At 38.6% G+C, this 9,028-nt stretch overlaps 1 long non-coding RNA gene across 1 annotated transcript; it reads right to left on the bottom strand.

Moving 5' to 3' along the window:
* Positions 1 to 637: 637 nt before the first annotated feature.
* LOC125367269 lies at positions 638 to 8,327 on the bottom strand. Its single transcript, XR_007214034.1, has 3 exons — positions 8,067 to 8,327; positions 7,560 to 7,567; positions 638 to 649 (listed from the first exon to the last, which is right to left on the bottom strand). It is a non-coding gene; the product is annotated as an uncharacterized LOC125367269 (long non-coding RNA).
* Between the last annotated feature and the right edge of the window lie 701 nt (positions 8,328 to 9,028).

Raw genomic sequence — 9,028 nt, 5'->3', positions numbered from 1 at the left:
AACAGGAATCTTAAGGTAACCTGATGCAGCATAGAAGGACATGGCTTACTTAATTTTGCACCCCACACAGGGGAGCAACTTCTCAGTGACCCAGGCAAAAATTTTCTATCTTCTGAGTGAGGCATATGTGGATTGGGAAACAAGGAAGCAGTAAATGCTTGAGCTTCCTTAGGCTTCTCCTGACAGAGCAGGTTGTCTTGTGTTCTGATTATTTTGCAGCAATAGAGTACTTCTTGAGATGTGAGTAGGGCCCTCAGTATATTCTGAGATAGCTGTATTCGTTCGGCATTACATTTATTTTCTACCAACCAGACTCTGAATTCTTTAACTGAACGCAAGTGTCTACTTCGCTTTTCCTTTAACTGTGTTACCTTGGGAAAGACATCCCTCTGTAACCCTGCATCTAAATTATTCTTTTTTGCACCAAACATGTTAACAATATTTAAAACATAAGTGAAATATTCTTTGGATATACAATTTTTCACAGCATGCAATATATACCAACCGAATTATTTCTTTTGATAATTCTTAGGAAAAAAGGGCTTTTTGGTTCTAAAATAAGACCAAGTACATATTCCTATTGCTTAAAAAAAATCACAGTTGGCTGAATGTCTAACATCTTGGTTCTTAATTCATGTCAAGTTTCTCTCTAGAGTACTATAATGAGATTTCTATGACTGTATCTTGAGTACTGTGGTGTAGAACAAAGTGATTTTACATGAAGTTTTTTCTGGAATCAATAAGACATCAATACTGAAAATTGACTTAGGGACCCTGAAATATCTTCGGAGATCATCACTTCCAAAAGCTTTTATTGATGTTATGGTCAGTTCATATAGTAACAATGATCTATTATGGGATCTTATTTGAGACAACATATATAATTATTAAACCCTATGACCTATATTTTTAACCAAATTGATTTTGTGAATTCCAGACCCAAATATCCTGCTTTCTCTTAACTAACTCCACATGTTTCTCTTGCTTATTAAGAGAAAATTCAATATTTTCAGTTCTGAACTTATTCTTAGAACTTATGCTGTGACACTAAAATTCTCTGAAGTAATTTCCAAGTGAACATTTATTTTCCTCTAGCAATAAATAATTTAGATGAGAAATTAACATATGTACACACAAAAAAGCTCCTGAATAAAATCCAAACTATCACGCAGGAGAACAGTGTAAAAGTCTTGTGCTCAGAGGTATGGAGTGTGTATCTGTAATGAGCTGAAAATAAACACAAGTGAATCAAAGTCAACATTTCATTTTATTTCTGTGAGCTCAGCTTTCACTATTAGTAGGTCCTAGCTGTAGGGAGAATAATTCAGAAACATCAAAATCTGAGTTCATTTTATTCTTGTGTCTCTCTCTTATTCTTTGGTCCAGAAACAGAAAAATTAGGTAGCAATTCCCTGTAGATTACAAACCCTGGTCATTTTCCCTCAGAGTTCCCATTGGAATCTAAACATTGCTTACTAGCTCCAGAGACCCCTATAGTTTACCACTTTTTTCACTGAGTTCTGTGACTTCCGCTCACACTCAACTTTCACAGGCCATCAAGTTCCCAGCTCCCTTCCAGACTCCTTCCTCATGACTCAAAAATCTTCAACGAAGACCCATTGCCATCTACAACAAAGGTGACTTCCTAAGTCAGTGTCACTCAAAGGTTGCCATCCTGTTTTGTATTTCTGATGAGCCCTCAACCCTTTTTAAAAAAAATTTTTTTTACTGTATTATCGTAGACTGTGTGAGATGCTACATCAACGTGTATTACTGTTCTGGGATCTGGAAGTCCAAAGGCAACGTCTGGGCAGAGTTGTCTGGCAAGAACCTACTTCCGGTCCATATTCCTTATTGTCGCCACATATGGATAGAGAGGGCAGGGAATTATCTGGAGTCTCTCTCTCTCTCTCTCTCTCTCTCTCTCTCTAAGGACATTAATCCCACTCCATAGAAGTCTACTCCCATGACATAAGCACTTCTTGTCCTGGAATCATTGTTGTGGAGCCTGAAATTCCAATGTAGGAAATTTGAGGCAACAAAAATATTCAGGACCTAGCATTCACCAGGGCAGGATGTTGCATAAAGGCAAAATAAATAATTTCTTCCACAACCCACTTCTTTCTGATTTGCTGTTAGAATGCCCATTGTTTTTCAAAAATTGTTAATATTCCTGGGTTGCAAATGAAGCTAAGATACTGTGCTAGGTACAGGGCTCTGGTAAGTAAACCCAGTAGAGTTTCTTCTCCCTCTTGGCTTTGCGAGTCTAAGCTATTACAAATGCAACAGTAAAGATGAGTGTTCAGGTGGTAGTATTTCTGTAGGAAATGGAACAAAAGATGAAAACTAAAAGACCAGAAGAAGTCAAACATATTAGTGAGCAGCAAGTAATATTCAATACTGAATAAAAGAGCTTATTTTTTTTTTAATATTCCTGGGGCTTGAACCCAAGAACTGAGTACTCTCCCTGAGCTCTTTTTGCCCAAGGCTGCCACTCCACCACTTGAGCCAAACTCGACTTCCAGCTTTTTGGTAGCTAGTTGGAGGTAGACTCAGACTTTCTTGCCCAGGCTGGCTTTGAACTGGGATTCTCAAATCTCTGCCTCCTGAGTAGTTAGGAATCTAGGACCCCCGGCTCCTGGTTTAGAAAGAAAGATCTTCCTGGAGGCTGCGTTTGAAAAGTAGCGAAAGACTTTGGTGAAACAGGAAGTCATTTTGTTTGTTCTGTGAATGGATTAAAAAAAAATGAGTGCAGGGAAAAATGGAGCAGGAAGGGCTACTAAATAAAAGCTACCCTTCAAACTAAAGCGCCACGGTGGCCAGCACCCCGAGAAGGCCAGCGAACTCTGCCTCAGAACATTCACCAGGAGGTTATTGTGCAGAACGGATCGCCGGGCGAGCTGTGAGATTAGGAGCAGCTGTGATCATGAGAAGAAGGCGCTATAATCTAGCTGACATATGATGCTGACCTGAAATAATGACAGAGGCAAAGGAGGAGACACAGAGAATTTAATAGAGTTAAGAGACATCAAGAGGCTTATTTTTTTTTTATTTTATTTATTATTTTGGCCAGTCCTGGGGCTTGGACTCAGGCAGGGCCTGAGCACTGTCCCTGGCTTCTTTTGTCTCAAGGCTAGCACTCTGCCACTTGAGCCACAGCGCCACTTCTGGACGTTTTCTGTATATGTGGTGCTGGGGAATTGAACCCAGGGCTTCATGTATGGGAGGCAAGCACTCTTGCCACTAAGCCATATCCCCAGCCCCCATCAAGAGGTTTAGATTCAAGAAGGCCCGGCTATCCATTTTTCTGGGGAAAGTAGAGAGAGGAAAGTGTATCACAGATGAGACTCAACTGTTTTCCTTAACAAAAATCTTTCATCTGAATCTAGAGTAGACTCACATGAGGAAGGAAAAGTAGTCCTTAATTTCCTTGCTTTGATTTATGTTGGGAACTATTTGTTATTGCAGTTTCATGACTTTCTAACTGATCCCAACCAGAAAGCATAGTGTGTGTGTGTGTGTGTGTGTGTGTGTGTGTGTGCGCAAATAGCAAGAACGTGAACAAGCTTAGAAAGGAAGGCAGATCTGAAGCTAGATCTAGATCTGCCTTCGTGAAAGTATGATTCTCCATCTATGTAGTCTATAAAAGGTCAAGGGGGAAAGTGTTGTTCTTCAAGGTGGCTAGGGCCTGGGAACATATGAATCCAACTATATTCTGTTGAAGAAAAATGTCGCCTTCTCTGTGCTTCTCCATTTCCAGAATTAAAATGACTCGGCTGGAAATGATAGCTGTCTCTTGGCAAAGGTAATGCCTTATAACCAGAATTTATGTTGCATTTTATCTCTATGGAAACCTGTAGAAATCAGCTAGTTCTGACTCATTTGCAAACGTGGTATTCTAACCTTGTCAAAAATGAATCTTTTCAAGAGCTATAGCATAATCTTAAAGGTCACTGATAGCTAGTTTCCTTGTTGCTCTTGTCAAATTCAATAAAATTAAACTGGAGGAAAATCTCTATTTTGCAAGGTAACAATGGAAAGCATCGAAATCTTATGGTGAAACTGTATAAGATGTTGTTATTTTGAGAGACATGTTTCTGTCACTTGTGTCCCTTTAAGACATATTAAGACTTTCCTTTCTATTCTCACTCCACTCAGGTGAAAGAATGGAGTCTGGTGACAATTTCAGGAGAAAATTTCCTCACTTTCCTTTAGAGTTTGACCTATTTTTCTTCCGGCTTACCTACCCTGGTTACTAAAATATATTACTGTGGGCTGTCTAATACATGACCAAGTCTCCTGGCTCACGGGAATTTGAAAGAATGAGTTTTCCTTCTTGTTCCTATTTAGGTATAATGCAGAATCCACTCTATTTATAAGCACAGGACAGCCAAAGGTTGGTCCACTCAGGATGATGCTAAAAAGTTAAAATGATAGATTAAATGAGAGAGCATATATTTACTATGAGGATATCAAACATTAGAACAAATCACTTTATCATCTCATTTAATCAAACAGAAAGTATAATACCATTGCTTAGGTATATAATGAGAAATAAGAGAAGTGAAGTTCTATTTTATATGTAACACACACATACACACATGTATATAACAGATAGGGAGGAGATAGATACACACAACTTGCATGTACTTTCCATATTATGGCACAATTTCAAGGCAAAGAAGAGAAAATATAGCATATGTTACTGGAAATAGTGTTATATTATCATTTAAAAAGGTAAGCCCTGTTAGGCCCTGGGAACCAGAGAGCTTTATTCCTTTTAACAATGTGTATGGAAGTGTGTGTGTGTGTGTGTGTGTGTGTGAGTGTAAGAGAGCGAGAGAGAGAGACCTTAAAATGAAATAATATAGATAATATACCAGCTGTATATTTCGGAGAAGCTTCCTAGGAAGGTAGTTACCATGAGAACAGCTGGCAATAGTGATTCAATTCTATGTTGTAGGAAACTGATGAGTTTAGGCTGTCTAGATTGTTTGGTTCACATTGCCACTTTCTTGGAGATGGGGGGATTAGTCTTTTCCAGACCATTTGCATACTGAAAGAGGTCCACTTCATCTCCAAATAGAAGACTTCATGGATCAACCATGTCGCCAGACTCACCACGTACTTAAAAAATGCTCATTGGAAACATTTACTGTGTTTCAACTGGGTTCTGCCTACCTCTGCTTTTGCACTGTAGCTGTGCTTTCGGCAAATGCGTCAATTCCAATTACACGTCCTCAGAAATTCGCTCAAAATAGTTGCAGCTGGGAGATGTAAAAAAAAAAAATTATGAATGAGCAAAATCGAAGCAAATTATACTCCAGAGGGAAGTCTCTCAATGAGAAATCTGGTAAACAGACCTGGAGTGGGGTCTGGGGATGGGAAATGGATGTTGAGTGATAAGAATCAGCTTATTTTCAGTTGGGAGATACCAGCCTAGATGGGCTGGGGTTTGGAGGGGGGAGGGTTAGCTAAGCTGCTGTCTCGCTGCAGGTGGCCGGACTTCAGGGAACTGAACTAGCTCCATGCAATGCATTTTACTTCAGAGACTGCAACAAGCATTCATTGCATGCGGCTCTAGGAATTCAAGATGGCTAACAACAGTCAGTAACAGAACACCAATTGGCCACTTGTCCTTAGCAAACCCAGTGCTAAAATTGTTTATCACCAGGAAGTGGACAAAAGACAAACAGCCCTGCCCCTCTTCTCCAAAACCATCACCCTTAACTTCCCCAGAACTCTTTTGTAAGAAAACCTCCTCTGTTATATATGCCTGTACAAAGTCTGAGTGGACTTGGTAAACGTAGGGATTTTGTATCTACTCCCCATCAAAATTTAAAATCTTTATATTGATAGCTCAAAAATTTATAGAACAATACATGCAAAAAGAGCAGATTTTTAAAAATCGCTCCAAGGATTCGGACACTGGCAGTCTGAATTGTTTTAGGAAAATCTACTTCTCCAGAGATGTTTATTTTCTAAAGAGCAAAATAAGTGTCAATCTTGCTGGATTTGCTTGATTCTCTGTAGTTCATCCAACTTACTTTGTTATCTTGCTTTTAGTCACTGTACTTCTTCAAGTGACTGAATGTTAATAAGAAAATTAGTAGGAGATGCAGTTAGGTTTCAGAGCCTAAAAGGACAAAGTAAACAGGTGTCCATGCTGAAAATTTCTCCCATCTGTGACTCAATGCCTTTGGTGTTTAGTGGACAGGCCATCTACGGAGACGTATTAGCACAGATGCTGGCCCCCTGCTAAGGTGCTACTTGATTAGCTCCATTATGCTGTATGTCAAAGGTTAGGAAGAAGCTACTTTCTGATACAGTGGATAAGAGCTGTTTCTATAAACACTGGAAATGTATTTTCTTGTTGAAAGCATGGTGTGCACTTTAAAATCATACTTCACAATTGAGCAAGATTTCCTCATACAAGGCTCTGGAAGAAATAATGCCAGACTGATTTTGTAGGAGGGTGAAGAACTCTAGAATTAATTACAATGCCGTGAAACTGCATGCTGAGATTTTAGAAAAGTCAAATATCTAACCCTGATTGTTAAATCCATACCGGCTCTCACATTATTACATCATTTCTTCACAGGATACAAATATCTTCCATAGCTCATGTTCTAGCACATTCTCTCTCTCTCTTTCTCTCTCTCTATCTCTCATCTATCTGTCATCTGTATATGTCTATCAAAATATCTATCAACCATTTATTCAAGTCTCTATGTATCTAAATATTTATCAATCTAAGTGTCTATCAATCTAAATATCTATTTATCTTTTTTATCTAATCTATTGAAATATCTTCCCAAATATTATTCTACCTAATATCTATCTACACACATATCTGTTTATCTGAGTAGCTCTCTCTCCACTTATATCTATCAAAATATATATCTACCAAGTATCTATCAATCATCTATCCAAGTCTCTATATATTTATCAATCTAAATATCTATCAAATATCTATCTATTCTATTGAAATATGTACATAAGTATCTATCTCTTAATATCTCTATGTACCTATTTATCTGTATCTATCTATCATCTAAGTATCATGTATAAATAGGTAACAATATACACATATAGAAAGGGAATTGGGATACTGCTGTTGGCTGGGATGAAAGGGAATGAAAAGACAAAATGAGCTGATTGTCACGATGTAAATTGCTTTTTGTTAAATTTAATTTTATCGTCAAGGTAAAGCATCGAGGGTTTACAGTTACATATGTAAGGTATGAGTACATTTCTTGTGGAACATTGCTACCCTCTCCCTCATTTTTCTCCCACTTTCCCTCCCCCATCCCACCCCCCAAGTTGTAAAGTTCATTTTCAACCTATTGTCTGTGAGTATTGATGTTGAGTGGTTCTCCCTTTGTCCTTTGTCTCACCGATTTGTTTTCCCCTTTCCTTCCCCAATTCTGATAAACCTGTATACAATACACAGAGTACCAAAATCAAATACAGTGACAACAGGGCATAAACAAAAAGGGGGGAAAACAAAAGGAAAAGGAAACGACTTCACACAGTGCATTAAAGACAACAACAACAACAAAAAAACCTCTTCTTTCCATCTCTTGGGGTTCATTTTATTTAGCAAATGTTGTCATATGTGCCATTGAGCTATTGTGATCCTCTTCTAGGACGATCCTAGATAAATACTCATTACACCAATAAGGGACAAAATGGAGTCTGTGTTTCTTTGAGTGTGGCTCACTTCACTTAGTATGATTCCCCCCCACCCCCCAGCCCCGCCCCCAATCTTTCCATTTCTTTACAAATGGGGCAATGTCATTCTTTCTGATGGAAACATATACCAAGGCTCCTTGGCACAGGTCAAAGCTTTCTTAATGAAGACCCAGAAACTGAACCAATCGAAAGAAGTTTGGACAAATGGGATGGCATTGAGCTGCAGAGCTTCTGCATAGCAAAGAACCTAGCTAGCAAGATGAATAGAAAGCCCACAGGTTGGGAGATCTTCAGTAGCCATACAAGCGACAAAGGCCTCATATCTAAAATATACATAGAACTAAAAATAAAACCCTAAACGTCCCCCAAACATATCCTTAAAGAAACAACCACCACATTAATAAGTGGGCCAAAGGCTTAGAGAGAGACTTCTCTGAAGAGGAAATTAGAATGGCCAATAGACACATGAAGAAATGCTCAACATCTCTGGCCATAAAAGAAATGCAAATCAAAACAACATTGAGATTTCACCTCACCCCAGTAAGAATGGCCATTATCAAGAAATCTGATAACTACAGATACTGGCGGGAATGTGGCCACAGGGGAATGCTACTCCACTGCTGGGATTATAAACTTGTTCAGCCACTCTGGAAGCCAGTATGGAGGTTCCTCAAAAGATTCAACATAGAGCTCCCCTACGACCTACCAATCCAGCTTCTGGGCATTTACCCAAATGACTGCAAACAAGACCGTAATAAAACTACCAGCCCAGCCATGTTCATGGTATAATTTTATGAGTCAGAAAATCTAATATTCTGTCTTTTACTGAGCATGGAAGCAAGGAAATACAAAATTGGAGATATTCAAGGCACTCGTTTTTGATACAAATTAAGACTTGAGTAGGCTATTAAATCTGTGCTTTAGTTAATGATATGCTTTCATTATTATCAATGCCATATTTCATCATGATTAGAGTTAGCAATTTCAGAACTTTGTCCTTCCCCTCCCAGTTTTCCTCCTAACCCTTTCTTCTGTTGTTATAATTTTACTTATTTAAGTCTTCTTCTATGAAATTACACATGTGCACAGGTGATTGCTATCATTTATGATAGTTTCTTATGTCAACAACCAAATGGAATGAGATTTCATCTTATTTTGACAAGACTGATTGCAATGCATTCCTTAGGACTTTAAACTTGGACCTAAACCACAGATGCGATTTCTTTATCATGGTCTGGACGTTGGCCATGTTGGTAGCTCTGGACGTCCCTGACATTCCTATATGGGTGACAATTGAAACACACAGACAGAGGAGGGCTTTTGCCAAGATGTC

This window comes from Perognathus longimembris, chromosome 18 (assembly GCF_023159225.1).
Source record: "Perognathus longimembris pacificus isolate PPM17 chromosome 18, ASM2315922v1, whole genome shotgun sequence".
NCBI classification, from domain to species: domain Eukaryota; kingdom Metazoa; phylum Chordata; class Mammalia; order Rodentia; family Heteromyidae; genus Perognathus; species Perognathus longimembris.
This window is presented reverse-complemented; position numbering and strand designations above follow the sequence as displayed.